General features: G+C 42.6%; 1 protein-coding gene across 2 annotated transcripts in view; it reads left to right on the forward strand.

Moving 5' to 3' along the window:
* Nucleotides 1–9212: 9212 nt before the first annotated feature.
* The window catches only part of pcdh15b (protocadherin-related 15b), a 1349261-nt gene continuing 1342502 nt past the window's right edge, over nt 9213–15971 (forward strand). For both annotated transcript variants that reach the window (XM_080205457.1, XM_080205459.1), the window contains exon 1: nt 9213–9543. The gene's annotated coding sequence lies outside the window, so the exon portion shown is untranslated. The remainder of the gene's footprint in view (nt 9544–15971) is intronic.

A 15971-nucleotide genomic window follows, 5' to 3' on the forward strand; every position in this document is an offset into this window, starting at 1 on the left:
CATTCTCCCCATGACTGATTGCCTTCGGATGCTCCGATTTCCTCCCACAGTCCGAAAATTGTGCTGGTTAGGTGCAGTGACCATGCTAAATTCTCCCTGAGTGTGCCTGACCAACTGCCAGAGTGTTGCACTCAGGGGATTTTCACAGTAATTTCATCGCGGTGTTAAGGTAAGCCTACTTGTGACACTAATAAACAAAATTAAGACTTAGCTGCCATCTGAAAATTGCACCCCTGGCCCACAATTTGACATCTATTAATTGTAAAAAGCAGAAAAATTGCACTTAAGTGCTTTGATGCAGGGGTAAAACAACATGAACCAGTTGATGTTGAGAAATTTAGTCAGTGAGCTGTGGGGTCGTGGCGGGGGGGTTGCGGTGAGAGAGAGAGAGTGAGAGAAAGGGAGGGGGGGTGCTGCAATGTCATGCTGTATGTAAAGGAAACACAGTAAGAAGTCTGACAACACTAGGTTTAAGTCCAACCGATTTATTTGATCGTAAACTCACAAGCTTTTGGGGTTTGTCCCTTTGTCAGGTGAACCTGACAAAGGCACATACTCCAAAAGCTTGTGAGCTTACTATCAAATAAATCGGTTGGACTTAAACCTAGTGTTGTCAGACTTCTTACTGTGTTTACCCCAGTCCAACATCGGCATCTCTATGTCATGTAAAGGAAACAGCCATTGAGCCAAGGAAGAAGTGAACAGGTAGAAACATGGTGAAGATGCTTTGATTGCCTGTGCCTTAATTTATAATTTGACTTCACAATTCTGTTTCGAGCTTTTTCCTTTTATGTGCCCCTGCTGGAGAAGATTTAATAAGTGTTTTAGCTTTGGGTTTCCTGTTATTGTATTTTTCAGCAACATGACATTCTTGTCCTTAAAAAGAGAAAACAAAAGTAACACCTGGAGAGAAAAACACTGATAAACAAACAGCAGAACTACCTACAATTCACCACCCATATGTTTAAACACCAATGACAAACCTATTAAAAATAAACTAAGAGGCAGAATAAGCTGGGAATAATTCATAATTAGTCAATAGCTAACATCAGAACTTCTCTCCTGCCTGCATTTTGCTGCCACTAAAAGAAATCTTATGATAGCAGTTTAAAATGTTCAGAACTTAAATATCACTGAAAATATAAACCATAAGGTCATACACTTTGTAACTTAAAAAATGTCCTGATGAGATGGAATAAGCTACCTGAAAGGGTAATGGCAGCAGATTAAATAGAATGCTGAAAATGGAATTGAACAGAAATATGAAAATTACAGGGAGCGGGATAGCTTGATCTTGAGTTTGGGCATAGCTCAGCACAACATTGAGGGCCGAAGGGCCTGTACTGTGCTATACTGGTCTATGAAAAGGGAAAGGTGTCAGGCTATCAGAGTAGGAGACTCTGATTAGCTGGCTTTTTCAAAAAACCTCCACAGGTATGATGAGCCAAATGGACTCCTTCTGGGCTGTGACATTATATGAGAAGTACACTAATGTTTCATCAATGTGTACAAATCCTTTGTGAACTGAAGGACTGAGGGAGAGGAGGAAGGGATAGAGGAGGAGTGGGAAAGATTGAGAGAAGGAGGGAGAGATGGAGGGGAGACTGGAGAGAAAAAATGGGCAGTGGGGAAGGCAGATACAAAGTGGAACAGGGAGGGGAAGAGTGGAATTACCCTGGATATTTAATTCTGTGTTCAACACTCATGGAAGACTGACAAGTAGGCCCATCCATGTATAGTCTGTGGATCAAAAAAATGAAATAGCCGAGGGGGGAAATGAAAGCAACCTAGTTGGCTGAATCATTGCTCCTCACACTGAGTTTGAATACATGGTAGAAGATGGAAATGGACAAAGCAAGGGTGCCTTGCAGAAGAGTATTACACAAAAAGAGGGAGGAGAAATGTACTGCTGGAAAGTTTGTCTGAAGGAGCTGAAGAATAACTCAGCAAGGTCCTGAGATGAGGAGTGGGGAGTCCATCAGCGGTGTTGACTGATTGTCCAAAAATTGTTGCAGGAAGTAACCTCTATGGATGTGAGAGTTCTTCTGTCACATATTTGGAAGGAAGGTGAGATGAACACAGGATGGGAGGGAGTCATTTCAATAGACCAATCAACATGGCAAATGAGTGTGAGCACCTCAATCAGCAGCAGAATTTTAAAAGGGTACAGTAGATTTAAGGTATATATGCAGTGAGAAAAAGCAGAATTTCATCTATGCTCAAAAGCTATGGTGTTAAGATGATGGATGTCAAAGTGTATCACATTTCATCAAATGTGTCTGTGCATTGTATCTTTTGATCAGAGGTGACTGCTAGAACTGGCTTAAGAGGCCCTTAAACTAAAAACGAAATCAGTGTTTTTTAGTTCTGGCCGTAGATCCAAATTCACGATGAAATGACATTTTCGCTTTGCATGTATAGTGATGCACTTTGAAGCTTTACAACAGCCAAAGCTGATTGTTTCATCCAACAGTCCTGTTGCCTATCAAGCTCCAAGAAATACAATCTGAGAAAGAGAACTGAATGGGGATACATTTCCTCTTCACTGGCTGGAGGTTGACAGGCAGAGCTGATTAGCTAGGTACAATAAAAACCACACAATTTTTATTTCTATCAAAAGAGATTGAAATTAACATCAGGTTCGGCTCTGTAACTGGGACCAATCTGTTCCAACAAGTCATTGCCCAGATAGAAACGTTGAAAATTTCTCCCTTTTTTTCATTGTTTCTAGGTATTGAATTACTTCAGTGCTTTAGTGTCTTACCATGTGTACTTCTTAAACAGTAATTAACCCTGATCAAAATATTTTAACCAACATGCACTGTTCTAACAATCTCATTTTCTCACTTATTGAAAGGAATTGGATAACATGGTGGAATACATGTAGTTTCCAATGATCAAACTTAATTATGAAATCTGGTATCAACACACTTGTAAAAAAAAGGTGCAGGTGGAGGTTTCAATCAGCTTGTTGAAATTGCCTTCTTTCAGAGCTCAGGACAAAACTGGTGCAAAAGAACTCAAATGATTAAAATTAAACTTGGGAGTCCCAGTTTGAAACCCTGCAAAGATTAATTTTACCAATTCAATATCACTTCACATGTTTCAATTCCTTTCATTTGGAACTCCACTCTAAATGCTATTATGTTAATTTTTGAACCACGATCTTTCGCGAAATACATTTACAAAAATCACAACTAGCAATTGACTCTGCGGAGTTTGCGCGTCTCCCAGTCCCTGCATGGTTTTCTTCTGGGTGTTCACTTTCCTCCCACAATCCAGAAGTGTGCACGTTAGGTTGACTGGCTAAGCTAAATTAACCATTTGTGTCAGAAGGATGAATGGTGTAAACATGTGGAGTTATGGGGAAAGGGCCTGCATGGGATTGTTGTGAGTGCAAGTTCAATGGGTTGAATGGCCTCCTTCTGCCACTGTTGGAGTTCTATGATAACTGTAGATGGGGATACTTTTCATCTTCACTGGCTGGAGGTTATTATAGAAGCCACACCATTTTTATTTCTATCAGAAGATATCGAAATTAAAATCAGGGTCATAAGAACATAAGAAACAGGAGCAGGAGTAGGCCATCTAGCCCTTCGAGCCTGCCCCGCCATTCAATAAGATCATGGCTGATCTGTAGTGGCTCAGTTCCACATTCCCGCCCTCTCCCCATAACCCTTAATCCCCTCGCTTATCAAAACCCATCAACTTGCGTCTTAAAAATATTTAGCGAGGCAGCCTCCACCACTTCAACGGGCAGAGAATTCCAGAGATTCACCACCCTTTGAGTGAAGAAGTTCCTCCTCAACTCCGTTCTAAACCGTGCCCCCCTAGGCTGTGCCCCCTAGTCCTACTGTCCTTTCTGAGCGGGAAGAGTCTCTCCACCTCTATCCTACCCATCCCATTCATCATCTTAGATGTCTCACTGAGATCTCCCCTCATTCTTCTAAACTCCAACGAGTACAAGCCCAGTCTATTCAGCCTCTCCTCATAGCTCAACCCCCTCAACTCCGGTATCAGCCTAGTAAACCTCCTCTGCACTCCCTCCAAGGCCAAAATATCCTTGTGTAAGTACGGTGCCCAAAACTGCACTCAGTACTCCAGCTGCGGCCTCACCAATGCCCTATACAGCTGCAGCAAGACCTCCCTACTTTTATATTCAATCCCCCTCGTTATGAAGGCCAGCATCCCATTAGCCTTCCTGACCACCTGCTGCACCTGCAGGCTGGGTTTTTGCGACTCATGCACAAGGACCCCGAGGTCCCTCTGCACCGTCGCCTGCTGCAGTTTTTCGCCACGTAAGTAATAGTCCTTCCTGTTCCAATAAGTCACTGCCCAGATAATTTCTCCCTTTTTTATCATTGCTTCTAGGTATTGAATTACTTCAGTGCTTAAGTCTCTAAACACATATGTACTTAAATAGTAATTAAACCTGATCAAATATTTCAACCAATATGCATTGTTCTAACAGTCTTATTTTCTTGTTTATTGAAACAGATAGGATAACATGGTAGAATCCACGTTGTTTTCAATGATCAAACATAATTATGAAATCCAGTGTCACACACGTGAAGAAAATTGACTGATTCCTGCTCTTCTTTATTCCTGGACTTTACGGCAGCTCGGAGGAAGATAAGGAATTATCTGGATTCACAGTGGCACAGTGGTTAGCACTGCTACCTCACAGCACAAGTGATCCAGGTTCAATTCCCGGCTTGGGCCACTCTCTGTGCGGAGTCTGCATACTCTCGCTACGTCTCTGTGGATTTCCGCCAGGTGCTCTGGTTTCCTTCCACAGTCCGAAAGACATGCTGGGTAGGTGCATTGGCTATGCTAAATTCTCGCTCAGTGTACCCAAACAGGTGTCAGAATGTGGTGACTAGGGGATTTTCACAGTAACTTCATTGCAATGTTAATGTAAGCCTACTTGTGACACTAATAAATAAACTAAACTTTATAAACTTAGATCTATGTTGAATAAACAGACTCTAAAATGTCTCAAACAATGAAATGATGCTGCCAGCTGAATCTAATCCAGCAATCTTGTTGTCCCAAGTCACTGGGGTGAGTTAATTTAGGTACAGGGATCAGGTTCTCATTCCAGTACAGTACCCGAGTGCCCAGTTTTCTCAGGGCCAGCAATTTAGGAAAAACATCTACAGTCATAGAGCCATACAATGTAGAGATGCTCACTTGGCCCATCGAGTCTGCACCAACACTATCTACCACTGAAGTCATACTCATCGCATTTTCCCGCAATAGAGGAGTCATAGCTTCTCCTTTGAGTAGAAGGGTGCTGGCCAACAAATAAGCAAAATATCTTTTCAAAAACAATTTCATGGTTAAAGCTTTCCAAGCAGTTTTGTGGTCAGTTGCTGTTAGGGGGCTATCATTGGGTCTCCACTCCCAAGTTTAAATTATAACTGTGCCTCTTCCGTATGTGACAATACTGTGCCTTTAAGAAATGCACTTTTAATCATGTTTCTTGGCAGATTTTTCAAGCAGCTCCGAGGATTTTGTTTTGGCACCATTTTGCTGTAACCAGTGTCTGGTAATTGTTACTGAAGTAATACAATGGACATTGTGTTTATTTTTAATCTGGCCTAATGCAGTGGCATGAGATTTTATGATCTTTTGGAGGTAGTTTTTAATTCGTTCATGGGACATGGGTGTCTCTGACTGGCCAGCATTTATTGCTCGATCCTAGTTGCCCTTCGAGGATAGCTGAGAGTCAACCACATTGCTGTGGCTCTGGAGTCCCATGTAGGCCAGACCAGGTAACGAAAGCAGATTTCCTTCTCTAAAAGGACATGAGTGAACCAGATGTTTTTTCTCTGACAATCGACAATGGTTTCACGGTCATCAATAGATTCTTAATTCCAGATTTTTTTTGTTAAATTCAAATTCCATCATCTGCAGTAGCAGGATTCGAACCCAGGTCACCAGAACATTAGCCAAGTTCCTGGATTAATAGTCTAGCAATAATGTCACAAGGCCATCGCTTTCCCTCCTGCTCAATAGTGCTTGATTTGGGATGATTGACAGGTCAGGTGATGCCTGGGGACCGTTCCTTTTCCCATAGAAAAGTCTAAGATTTTAGTTTCATTTTTCCCTCACATGGAGTTTGGACTTGAGCCAGAAAGCAGCATCCCTTGTTTTCTCCCTGTCTGGAGTTGGAAAGTCAGCAGACTTTGGGTTGCTGTTATAAACTGGTGGAGGCAGGTTGCGTTTGTCTCTCTTTCAGAGGCTTTTTGGAAAGTTCCAGGACTGGGGAGCCTAAAGAGTTTTAATCAAACATTCAAGCAGGTGGTACAAAGCATAAAATCCAGCATCACGTGAGCATACTTGCTTTTTGTACCATGTCTGGAAAGAGGTATGGTTGTGGGATGTTGTTTCACTTGGAACATCATAGCTGGCTGTTAAAGTTTATACTATATCATGTTTGATTCTTGTCATTGATAGAAGTTATGCTAAGTCTTATTGTATTTTAATTGTGTTCTTAAATAAACTTGTTTGATAGAAGCTCTTATGTGGGTCACTTGCATCATACCTGCAGTGAAACATCTTATACTCACCCATGCCACATTCAAATGTAAAAGCATAGGATCTTCATAAAACATCTCGGAGTTTCTGACTTGGATCTTAACACATGCAGATGTGACCCCAATCACTGCAGGCAAGATGAAAATAGTGAAAATAGTGAGTATTATCACACTGTCATTCTGCCTCTGGAGTTGCATCAAGATAGAAGATGGTGGGTACAAGATCCATTTTCACTAACAGATTCCATCTCCCCTCAACTCCATGGTAAGAAAGAAGTAAAGACTTAGCAGAATCAAACTGCACCCTCTTGCCCAAGGCATGCTCCTCTGCTGCCCCCCCAAGTCCAGGAATTTCAGGGAAACATTTTTATTAAATAAGGCAGCAAACATTATTAAACTGAAACTTAGAACCAAGTTCCAATGAAAAGTCACACACAAATCTTAATCCATCTGTCACTCTAAATGCTTAAAAATATCTGTACATTGGAAACTAATATTACAGTTAGAAGTTCACTAATATTACGTTTATTTGTGTCAGAAGCTTACATTAACACTACAATGAGGTTACTGTGAAAATCTCCTACTCGCCACACCCCAGCGTCAGTTTGGACACACTGAGGGAGAATTGAGCATAGCCAATACATCGAACCAGCTCATTTTTCAGGCTGTGGGAAGAAACCGAGAGAACGTGCAGACTCCACACAGACACAAGACCAAAGCTGCGAATCAAACCCGGATCCCTGACATTGTTTCGGCAGCAGTGCTAACCACTGTACCACAGGACCTGGTACTAGGCATGATACCCACACTACGCAATACAATGATACACTGTGGTTAATTACTCAATGTGCGCGTGTGTTTTTTTTTAAATATAAAGTAAAACTCATGTCAGTTCAACACTTTTACACTTTTATGTTTCCAAATCTTGGCAATTCCACAAGTGCCATGTCTGCAAGCTGTCTTCGAATAAAGTCCTTGAATGCACTTGTAACAGGGAACATCTTCATCTCAAGAAAGCAGCCTTGAAGAAAATAAATTACATGACTAGTCAAAGTTGTTCCTGCTCAAAAAAAGCAGGAAGTTTTGTGTGTTTTTGTTTTGAAGTTTGCTGGTTCTCCAGAATCCATCAGCTCATCTTAAAGCCCTTCTCAATTTTTTACGCAACCGGTGTGAGGAATTAAGCCCTGATTGATCTGACAGGCTCCTGTAGCATGTGAGCTCCACTGTCACCCTCCAAAATCAGTCTGATTCGTTCCGAGAGGCGCCCCGGCGAAATTATTGCCGACTTCAGCCCACCTCCAGTTAATCTAATTGGCTCTAACGACCTCCTGTGTCTGTTTTGATCAGATGATATTGACAACTTCCATTCCCGGCTGCCGGGTAAATACGCTCGTTGCTGGCGAATGTCCCTGAGAAAATTTGCGTTCTCTCTTACCGACTGCGGATGGACAGGAAAGTAATGCCTTTTGGTGGAGGGGGAGGCAGGTGGTCTCTCCAAGAGAGGGAGAGAGAGAGCGGCACAGAGCCCACACAAACAGCGGCTCACACAGCCCGTCGTAAACCGTGTCCTCAAGAGTAAACGTCGCCCTTAAAAGAGAATTAGGATTTTAAGCCAGCCACCCACCATATTGCATTTACAACTTGGAACTGGAAATGGTTAAACTGCGGCATTAGCCAGTGCTCCCATGCTGGCCACTGCAGGGAAGCTCGCCAGGAGAGGAGAGGAAAGGAACGGAGAACGGGCAGCTTTTGCTAAAGTTGCGGGGAGCTGTTTCACGGCACGCAGCTCGCTGATTTTAAAAAAAAATCTGAAATGAGATTGCAATGCCTGGTGTCGCGGGAGGTGAGTCCCTCCTGCCTCAAGGCTGGCGACATGATAAAAGTTGACTAGCGCCTCAATCTCGCATGGATTTGCTGTGAAAAAGAAAAAATGTTCTATTTACTCGGGCGTTGTACCTGCGAGGGACGTACCTGGATGCAAGCTCCAGCCCTGAGTGAATCGACAGTATTTCTACATGTTTGTTTTTAAAAAAAATCTATCTACCAGCAATTGACGTCCTGTCTCGGTCTGGGACGTCGTTCCCAAGCCGCGCTGTGTGGTAGCAAGAATCCAAAAAAAAACTCCGGTCTGCAAACTGGAAGCGAAGACAATTGTTGAGCGGAGTGTGGCGCAATTCTACAACACTTGATGGTCAGAGGGGGTGGTTTTTTTTTCCCCTCTCGCAAGCGAGCAGCTTGTGTGAAACAGAACGATGCGAATCTACAGCGGCGCGCGTCCTGAGATGGACAAGACTTTAACCACTGGCCCGAATCGCGGCGTTTCATATTCCGCGCCGAGCGAGCGAGTCTCCCCCGTGCGATGCTTTTAACCGAGGTGGGGGGTGCTTTCCCCCAGACGTTGTAAGCGCTTGTCACGGCAAGGCTGCGCGCTGGTCACCTGCCAAGCATACTAAAGCATACCTCCTGCTGGCAGCACGCTGGAAAATGCTCAGTTACCCAAAGCCAGCCCGCCTCCCGCTGTTTCCCTCAAGATGCGAGGGGCGCATCTGACACACAGAGGCAAAAATCGAGCGTGAACTCACTGGGCTGGCATCTCTCCTCCGGCAAACTTTTTTTTTCCTTCCCCCTCTCTTTCTCTCCCCCTTTTCCCTCTTTCACCCACCCCGCTTCTCCTTCTCTTCCTCCACCTTCAGTCAGGATTCTTCGCCTATCCATCCGAGGAAAGAGTCAATCGCTCTGGGGTGCCTCTCATCATCATCTCACAGTCGGCGTTGTCCTGATAGCCCACCAACATCTGTCTCCCACCAGAGGAGAGGATTGGCTGAGACCCCTCCGGTTGTAGAGCTTGGCTGGAAAGGAAAATTCTTCCAGGCAACCGACTTTCTCCCGGCTGCGTTTTTTTTCTTGTCTGTGTTTTTTTTAAATTAAATTCCGTATCGCCGTGGCGCCAGTCGGAAGGATCAGCCCCAAGAATCTTGTGCGGTGGAATCCCACTCTGAAGGTAAGACAGCCCGCCTTGCAATGAGTTTTCTACGTAGAACCCGTGCAAAAAATATCAACAATTAGTTGCAGCCTGCCTGACACACAGGGGAGGGGGGGGCAGACAGATTGATTTACTCACCCCCCTCCCCGATCTGAATTAATTTGTCAATATCTAGTAGTGTGTTAAGTGTTTATTTGCTGCGCTGTGTGATCTGAAGCTCCAACATTGGGTTAACACCACATCAGGAGGTGTGTGAACTAACTGGCTTTCAAAAATCTTATGTGCCCGTGCATTTCGTTCAAGTTTCCGCTAAAAAATTAACTTTCATTTGAAATGTGACTTTTCCTTTTTGAGGTGAAACCGATTGGGGAAAGGTTTTTTTTCTGAAGGGGGGAACATAAAAGTTTTTTTTTGGTTTTATTTTGGAGCCGCGAATTATTCCTTTTTTGCAGACCACTGGCGAGGGTCGGGTAGGAGCGACGGGTTGGTGCGCGTTATTCTGGCGGAGTCGAGGGGGAGGGGGAGAGGGAGGGCGGCAGGTGGAAGGTGGGCGACCCCAGAGTCCACACATGTTCCACTGCTAAAAAAAATCACCCGAGTTCTCTTCCCCCACCCCAACCCCCAGCATCAAAAACCTCCCCAGGTAAGTCCCACAGGACTGAAAACATTCAGGGAAACAAATTAGTGGTCACACCGAAATTTTCCCTTCCCGTCCACCATGGGAATCGTAGAGGGCGGGACACAGACCATGGAAAGGTCCCTTGACTTCGAGGGTCTTGGAGCGACCGCAAGATACTCCAGAAGTGTAACTCTGAGTCCCAGGTACATTCTTTTACAAAGTTGTACAAATATTTGACCGATACATCCGTCAGTTTTGAGAGCAAGCCTTTTTTTTACCTGTTTTTTTTTGCTCAGTTGAGTGCTTGAAGTGTAACGTGTCTCAGTTGCTGGGTACCGCGACTTTGATGAGAACAGGTGCGGAGTTTGGTGGTCTGGGAAGGCGTGGATTTGGCGCCAAACGAGGAGACAGGAGGCACTTAGGAAGCGGGAGGGAGCAGGTGAGCTGGCGCGAGGAGCCAGGTACACACCTGGTGAAGGATTGCGCGCGGGGCCAGGTGGTGCTCTCTCTCGCTGTCTCCCCCGCCGCCACACTGGGGAACAGTGGCTCCCTAGCAGCGGCTCCAGGTTCCCTTCTTGCCCCGTGCGGACACGCACCAATGCGACAGTTTTGACAGGTAGGGCAGGCTGAAGCTGGTTTGTTCACGGCCATCCAGTTCTCTCCATGTATAACCTTCATTATTTCAACAAATGCAAAAACCAAGCTCCCCAGAAGCACTCATCTACCTTTTTTCAGGTAATTGTCAATTAATTTATTTTTCTGGTACTGCACCTTTTTTAAAAAAAAAACAGGTAATCGTCCTAGATGACCGCAGGCTGTTCTGCCCTTTTGAGGGGGAGAGCTGACGGGTGGTGATTTAACTTGAGAATCACCACATCTCAGGTGAGGGGAAAAGTTGATGAATAACATCTGCCAGTGCAGGAATTGAACTCGTGCTGTTGGCATTACACTACAGAATTTTGCTGTCCTGCTGGTGAAGGGAATTGTTGCAGGTGGTACGCTGACTGTGCAAATGTCCATTGACCCCAGATGCGATTTTTCCAGCTTTGTAGCAAGCATGGTCGGAAAATCCAGCCCCTGTTGTCTGGCCAACTGAGCTAAACTGACCCCCGACAAAGAAAACCATTCTTTTGATGGAACAACAATTTAGGACTCTGCAACATTCCTGGGTATCGAATGTAGGAGTTATTGGTTGTAGCAACACCATTTATAACTTATCAGTAATTTTGACAGTTAATCATAATTATCTGTTGATACATTCATTCTTGTGTGTTTCTCCTGTGTATGTAATACTTTACATTTTAGTAATATTTCTGTGCTTCCCATTAATTTGATGGGGAGAATGAGTCAATAATGAGCAGTTTTTGTAGTTGGTTGGGTGACATCCAAAATTATTCCACCTCAAGCAAATTTTCTCCCATTACTTGGATGGAGTTCAGATTTATTCTTCATGATTTACTCATTAATTGAGGCGGAGAAGGCTAATAATAAAAAAAAACATGCTGTTCAAGGGAACTCTATTTTTTCTTAGTAACTGACATTTCTAATCTCCAAAAGAGGATTACAAAACAGAATTAATATATTAGAAATTGTTTCATAAACTTACCATAATTGTTCTCTTGTGTGTTTGGATAGCTTCATCAATTTTTTTATTGCTTTTATTTTTAAAGCTTTTATTAACCATCAAGAATATCCATTTATAAAAGAAAAGAGACTGCATTGCCTCGAATATTTTTTGAATTTTTACAGCTGCCATCTGAGGAAATTTACCAAGCTGAGCACTTGGTTGGAAACAAAGGCATTCTAAAAATAGAGAGAAAAAACAAGAAAATAATTGCAAATTACTACAATAACATTTTGTTTTGATGGTGAGCAATGATATTTTCCATTGTAAACTTGGAGTGTCACTTCTTCATGCAGCACCCAGTACCTATCATTCTCAAATACACAGACTCAAATGGCAGCATAGACCATTATTGTCAGCATGCATATGTGACAACAACTTCTAGATGCCTTTGACATCAAGGATGGTAGAGAGTACGATCTGTTAGTTGCCACCTTCCAGTTCAGTGGAACAAAAATATCATCAGCTAACTTCTTTCTGTCTGCACCCCCTCCTCCCCCAAAAGCATTTTCAAAATCACTGAAGCCCAAGTGTAAACTTCTGAGCAGCTGTAATGACACTGTTGACAAAATGGCAGGAGACTTGACCATTTGATATTTGTCCTGATATTTTTGTCTCCTCGTGAGTTGCATCAATTGCATTGATTTTATTGATGTTTATCAGAAAACACTAAAATAATTAAGAAAACTGGCCCAAATCTTCAGACCTCTAGACAGTCAGAAATCTGAAGATGTGCTGGGGACCCCTTGGAAGCGTTGTCTACACGTGAATTGCCTGAGAAGTTTCGTAAGAACATAAGAAATAGGAGTAGGCCATCTAGCCCTTCGAGCCTGCCCCGCCATTCAATAAGATCCACTTTCCCGCTCTCTCCCCATCACCCTTAATTCCCTTTCTATCAAAAACCTATCTACCCGAGGCTGTGCCCTCTAGTTCTGCTATCCTTTATAAGTGGGAAGAAGCTCTCTACCTCTACCCTATCCTTCCCCTTCATGGTCTTATACGTCACTATAAGATCCCCCTTTTAAACTCCGAGTACAGACCCAGTCTATTTAGTCTCTCTTCATAGGCCAACCCCCTCATCTCCGGTATCAGCCTGGTGAACCTCCTCTGCACTCCCTCCAAGGCCAATATATCCTTCAAGTGCGGCGACCAAAACTGCACACAGTACTCCAGCTGCGTCCTCACCAGTACCCTGTACAGTTGCAGCAAGACCTCCTACTTTTATATTCTATCCCCCTTGCTATAAAGGCCAACATTCCATTAGCCGCCTTGATCACCTGCTGCACCTGCAGACTGGGTTTTTGCGACTTCCATTCAACTTCCATTGGCTGAATAATAGTCAGAGACTTTGGATGGTTTTCACTTTCAGATGGCCTCAGTTATCAGAATGGTTATGTAGGATAAGTGAAAAGGATTAAAACCTGTTCTAAATCCTGGGTAACAATATGATCGATCTCCCTAACTACCCCCATCCCCAATCATCTGACACCTTCTTGATCCATCCTATCCCCCTCACCAACGTATACACCTACCTTCTCTAAGTAGCTTGTCAAAGTGGCTTTGTGACACTTGAACTTTCTGGCACACAGCAGCCAGTGTTGAAAGAAGGACTCGGGAGAACAGGTACGCTCCACATTTCTCAGGAAGCCTAGTTTACTGGTCTGGATGAGAAATGTGGAGCTCTGGTGCAAGGTGGATAAAGAACAGCAGAGTGGCAATCATATGGTGATTGCCAAACCTTGGAAGATTTTGTAGGGGCTTTTATCACTGATCAAGGTTCAAGTAAGGCTTTCAGTAAACTTTCTGAATTTAAACTGGTATAGGGAATAGATCAAAATTCATGTCTAATATTTAATATATGTGATGTTCTACATAGTTCGTCAAGTTGTCTCATTCACCAACCCAAATAATTAATATAGTAAAAATCTTACATCTGTGAGCAGATCTTGTCATCCATTGCTATTATAAATTCCTATGTTCAGATTTATAATAAAAACAGCTGTTGTAAATATGTTGTGCTGTAATTACATCCCCGACCTCGAATGAATCTGGTCTTGCACTACCACTGGTGGGAGGATATCCCTGCAGAGTGATATTGAAATTCCCTGTTTGCGTTATAAATTGAGACATAAGAATTTATTCACAATATAAAGACTAGATCTCTGATTTAAAAGATGGGAATGATTGTGTGTGGTTACATGTCATGGTTTAATTATCATTGGCCTCCACGGGCAGTCTTCCTGAAGTCTCCTCTCGGTCCTGATTCCCAATGTGTGTAATATCAGGAGAGATGGACCTGTTTTTAGGAAAATGTTCTGCCAATTGTTGGAATTTCGTACAGATATTGATTGAAGATCACTGAACTGTTGGCTTACCAGAGATCAAGCAGTAAACAGGTGGTACAAAGTTGCATCTTTAACAAGGTATTATTTGCTTAAGATTGATAATCATGCCTTTGAAAATGACTGGTACTGATTTTCATCTTAGTACAGCGAAGTTCAGTCAAGATTTTGGACTTGAATTTAACAAAATAAATTTTAAAATTACATTCTTCAGAATTATTCTTTAGTGACTTACATAGAAACTAGCAACAGATACAGGCCATTCAGCCCTTTGAGCCTGTTTCGTCACTTGGTATGATCATGGCCAATCATTCAACTCCATTGCCTGATTTTGCTCTTAATAGCATTATTAATCAAAATCATGTGCTCTTCATGTGGCATTATCACATTCTTGGGACTTTAATGTTCTGGAAATGGTCCCAAATTAAGTTAAAGTTCAATGCTGTCCTAGTTCATGTAGCTTCACTTGGCTTTGTTCCACTTTGAGATGGGCTGGTGATGGTATTTAGTTTATACTGGTACTAAGTCCTTTACAATTTGTCAGTAATCCCTGATTTATCCAGCATCTGGTTTATCCAATGTCTAATTTATCCTCTGCATTCAATTAGCTGTCTACATTGTGTTTCATTAACCTTAAGAATTAATATTATGGAATTGATTGGCCAGTCTTGTTTTTTTCCTTCGTTCAGTTTAACTAAGTTTCCCTGAAGCTTTGGCAGCTTCATTTCTTTACAAACTTTCCAACTGACTCTTTGGCTGATTTAGTCTTTTGTCTGAATATACAAGAGGCAAAATCTTTATTTCTCATCTTTTTCAAAGTAACCTAGTGGGGTAGAGTCGCATCTTTTAAAGGAAAAATAAACAACAAAGCTTTCCAAATGTTTCTTATCTCACGAATATTTCATTGATTGACTTTAATTTTTGTAAAGTTTTTTTTAGCCTTTGCTGCATTCATTGTGTTCTGGTATCATGATTCGTCTAGGCACCTGACCATGGTCAAATAATTGAAGTCACAAATGTGCAATTCAAGGGTTGTGGGCCCATATTGCTGCCTGTGGCTGATTTTTCACAGGAAGTGTGTCCCTGCAATAAATGTCTGGCCACTGTCTGATGGACAAAAATAAAATCATCTTTTTGTATTTTGCAAAAGATCTTTTGAGGATCATAAATGAGAAAAATCCCTTTGGCGCTGTTTATCACCCTGGATTATCAAGGTTGCTGTTTCAGAATCACAGAAAATCCTGTGTTTTAAAGATTGCCTGGTACTAAACAAAATGAAATTTTAACCCTATCCTATCAGATTTTCTCTCCAAATGCCAAGCTTTACTTAGATCAGTGTGTTATGCAATAGGAGCACATTACCTGGTGTTGATGAGGCAAATTTTTATTAATTTTCCAGAGTAAGTTAAAAATGCTTTCCACTTTTTTTCTGTGGCATTCTCTTAGAATTTCCTTTCTAAATTCTTTCAGTGGAGTTGTGCACTGCTGTCTCACTTTCAGACTCTACAGATTTCCCCTTGAACAGCCATCTCTCACTCAGCATGCACATCGCCACATTAGATTTGCTAATGTGGAAGGTGAAAACAAGCTAGTTTGCTTGCTTGCTCTCCTTGCAAAGCATCCCTTGTGAAATCTATAAGCAAGAAAGACTGCCAATTGTTTTTTTTTTCCCCATCCCCTCCTGAAGGCATTAGCTTCCCACAAGAGTATAGCTTCACAGGTACTGGTTGCCCTCTTGTGCTTCGCTCATGTGGTGATTCACTTTGCGTGATTTTCAACAGTGATTATTGATAGGTTGCCTGAGCATGGAGAGCAACATAGTCAAAGCTGATCCTGCTGTCATCCACCATCAAAGCATGAG

This window comes from Carcharhinus amblyrhynchos, chromosome 17 (genome assembly GCF_965287045.1).
Source record: "Carcharhinus amblyrhynchos chromosome 17, sCarAmb.v2.hapA, whole genome shotgun sequence".
Classification (NCBI taxonomy): Eukaryota; Metazoa; Chordata; class Chondrichthyes; order Carcharhiniformes; family Carcharhinidae; genus Carcharhinus; species Carcharhinus amblyrhynchos.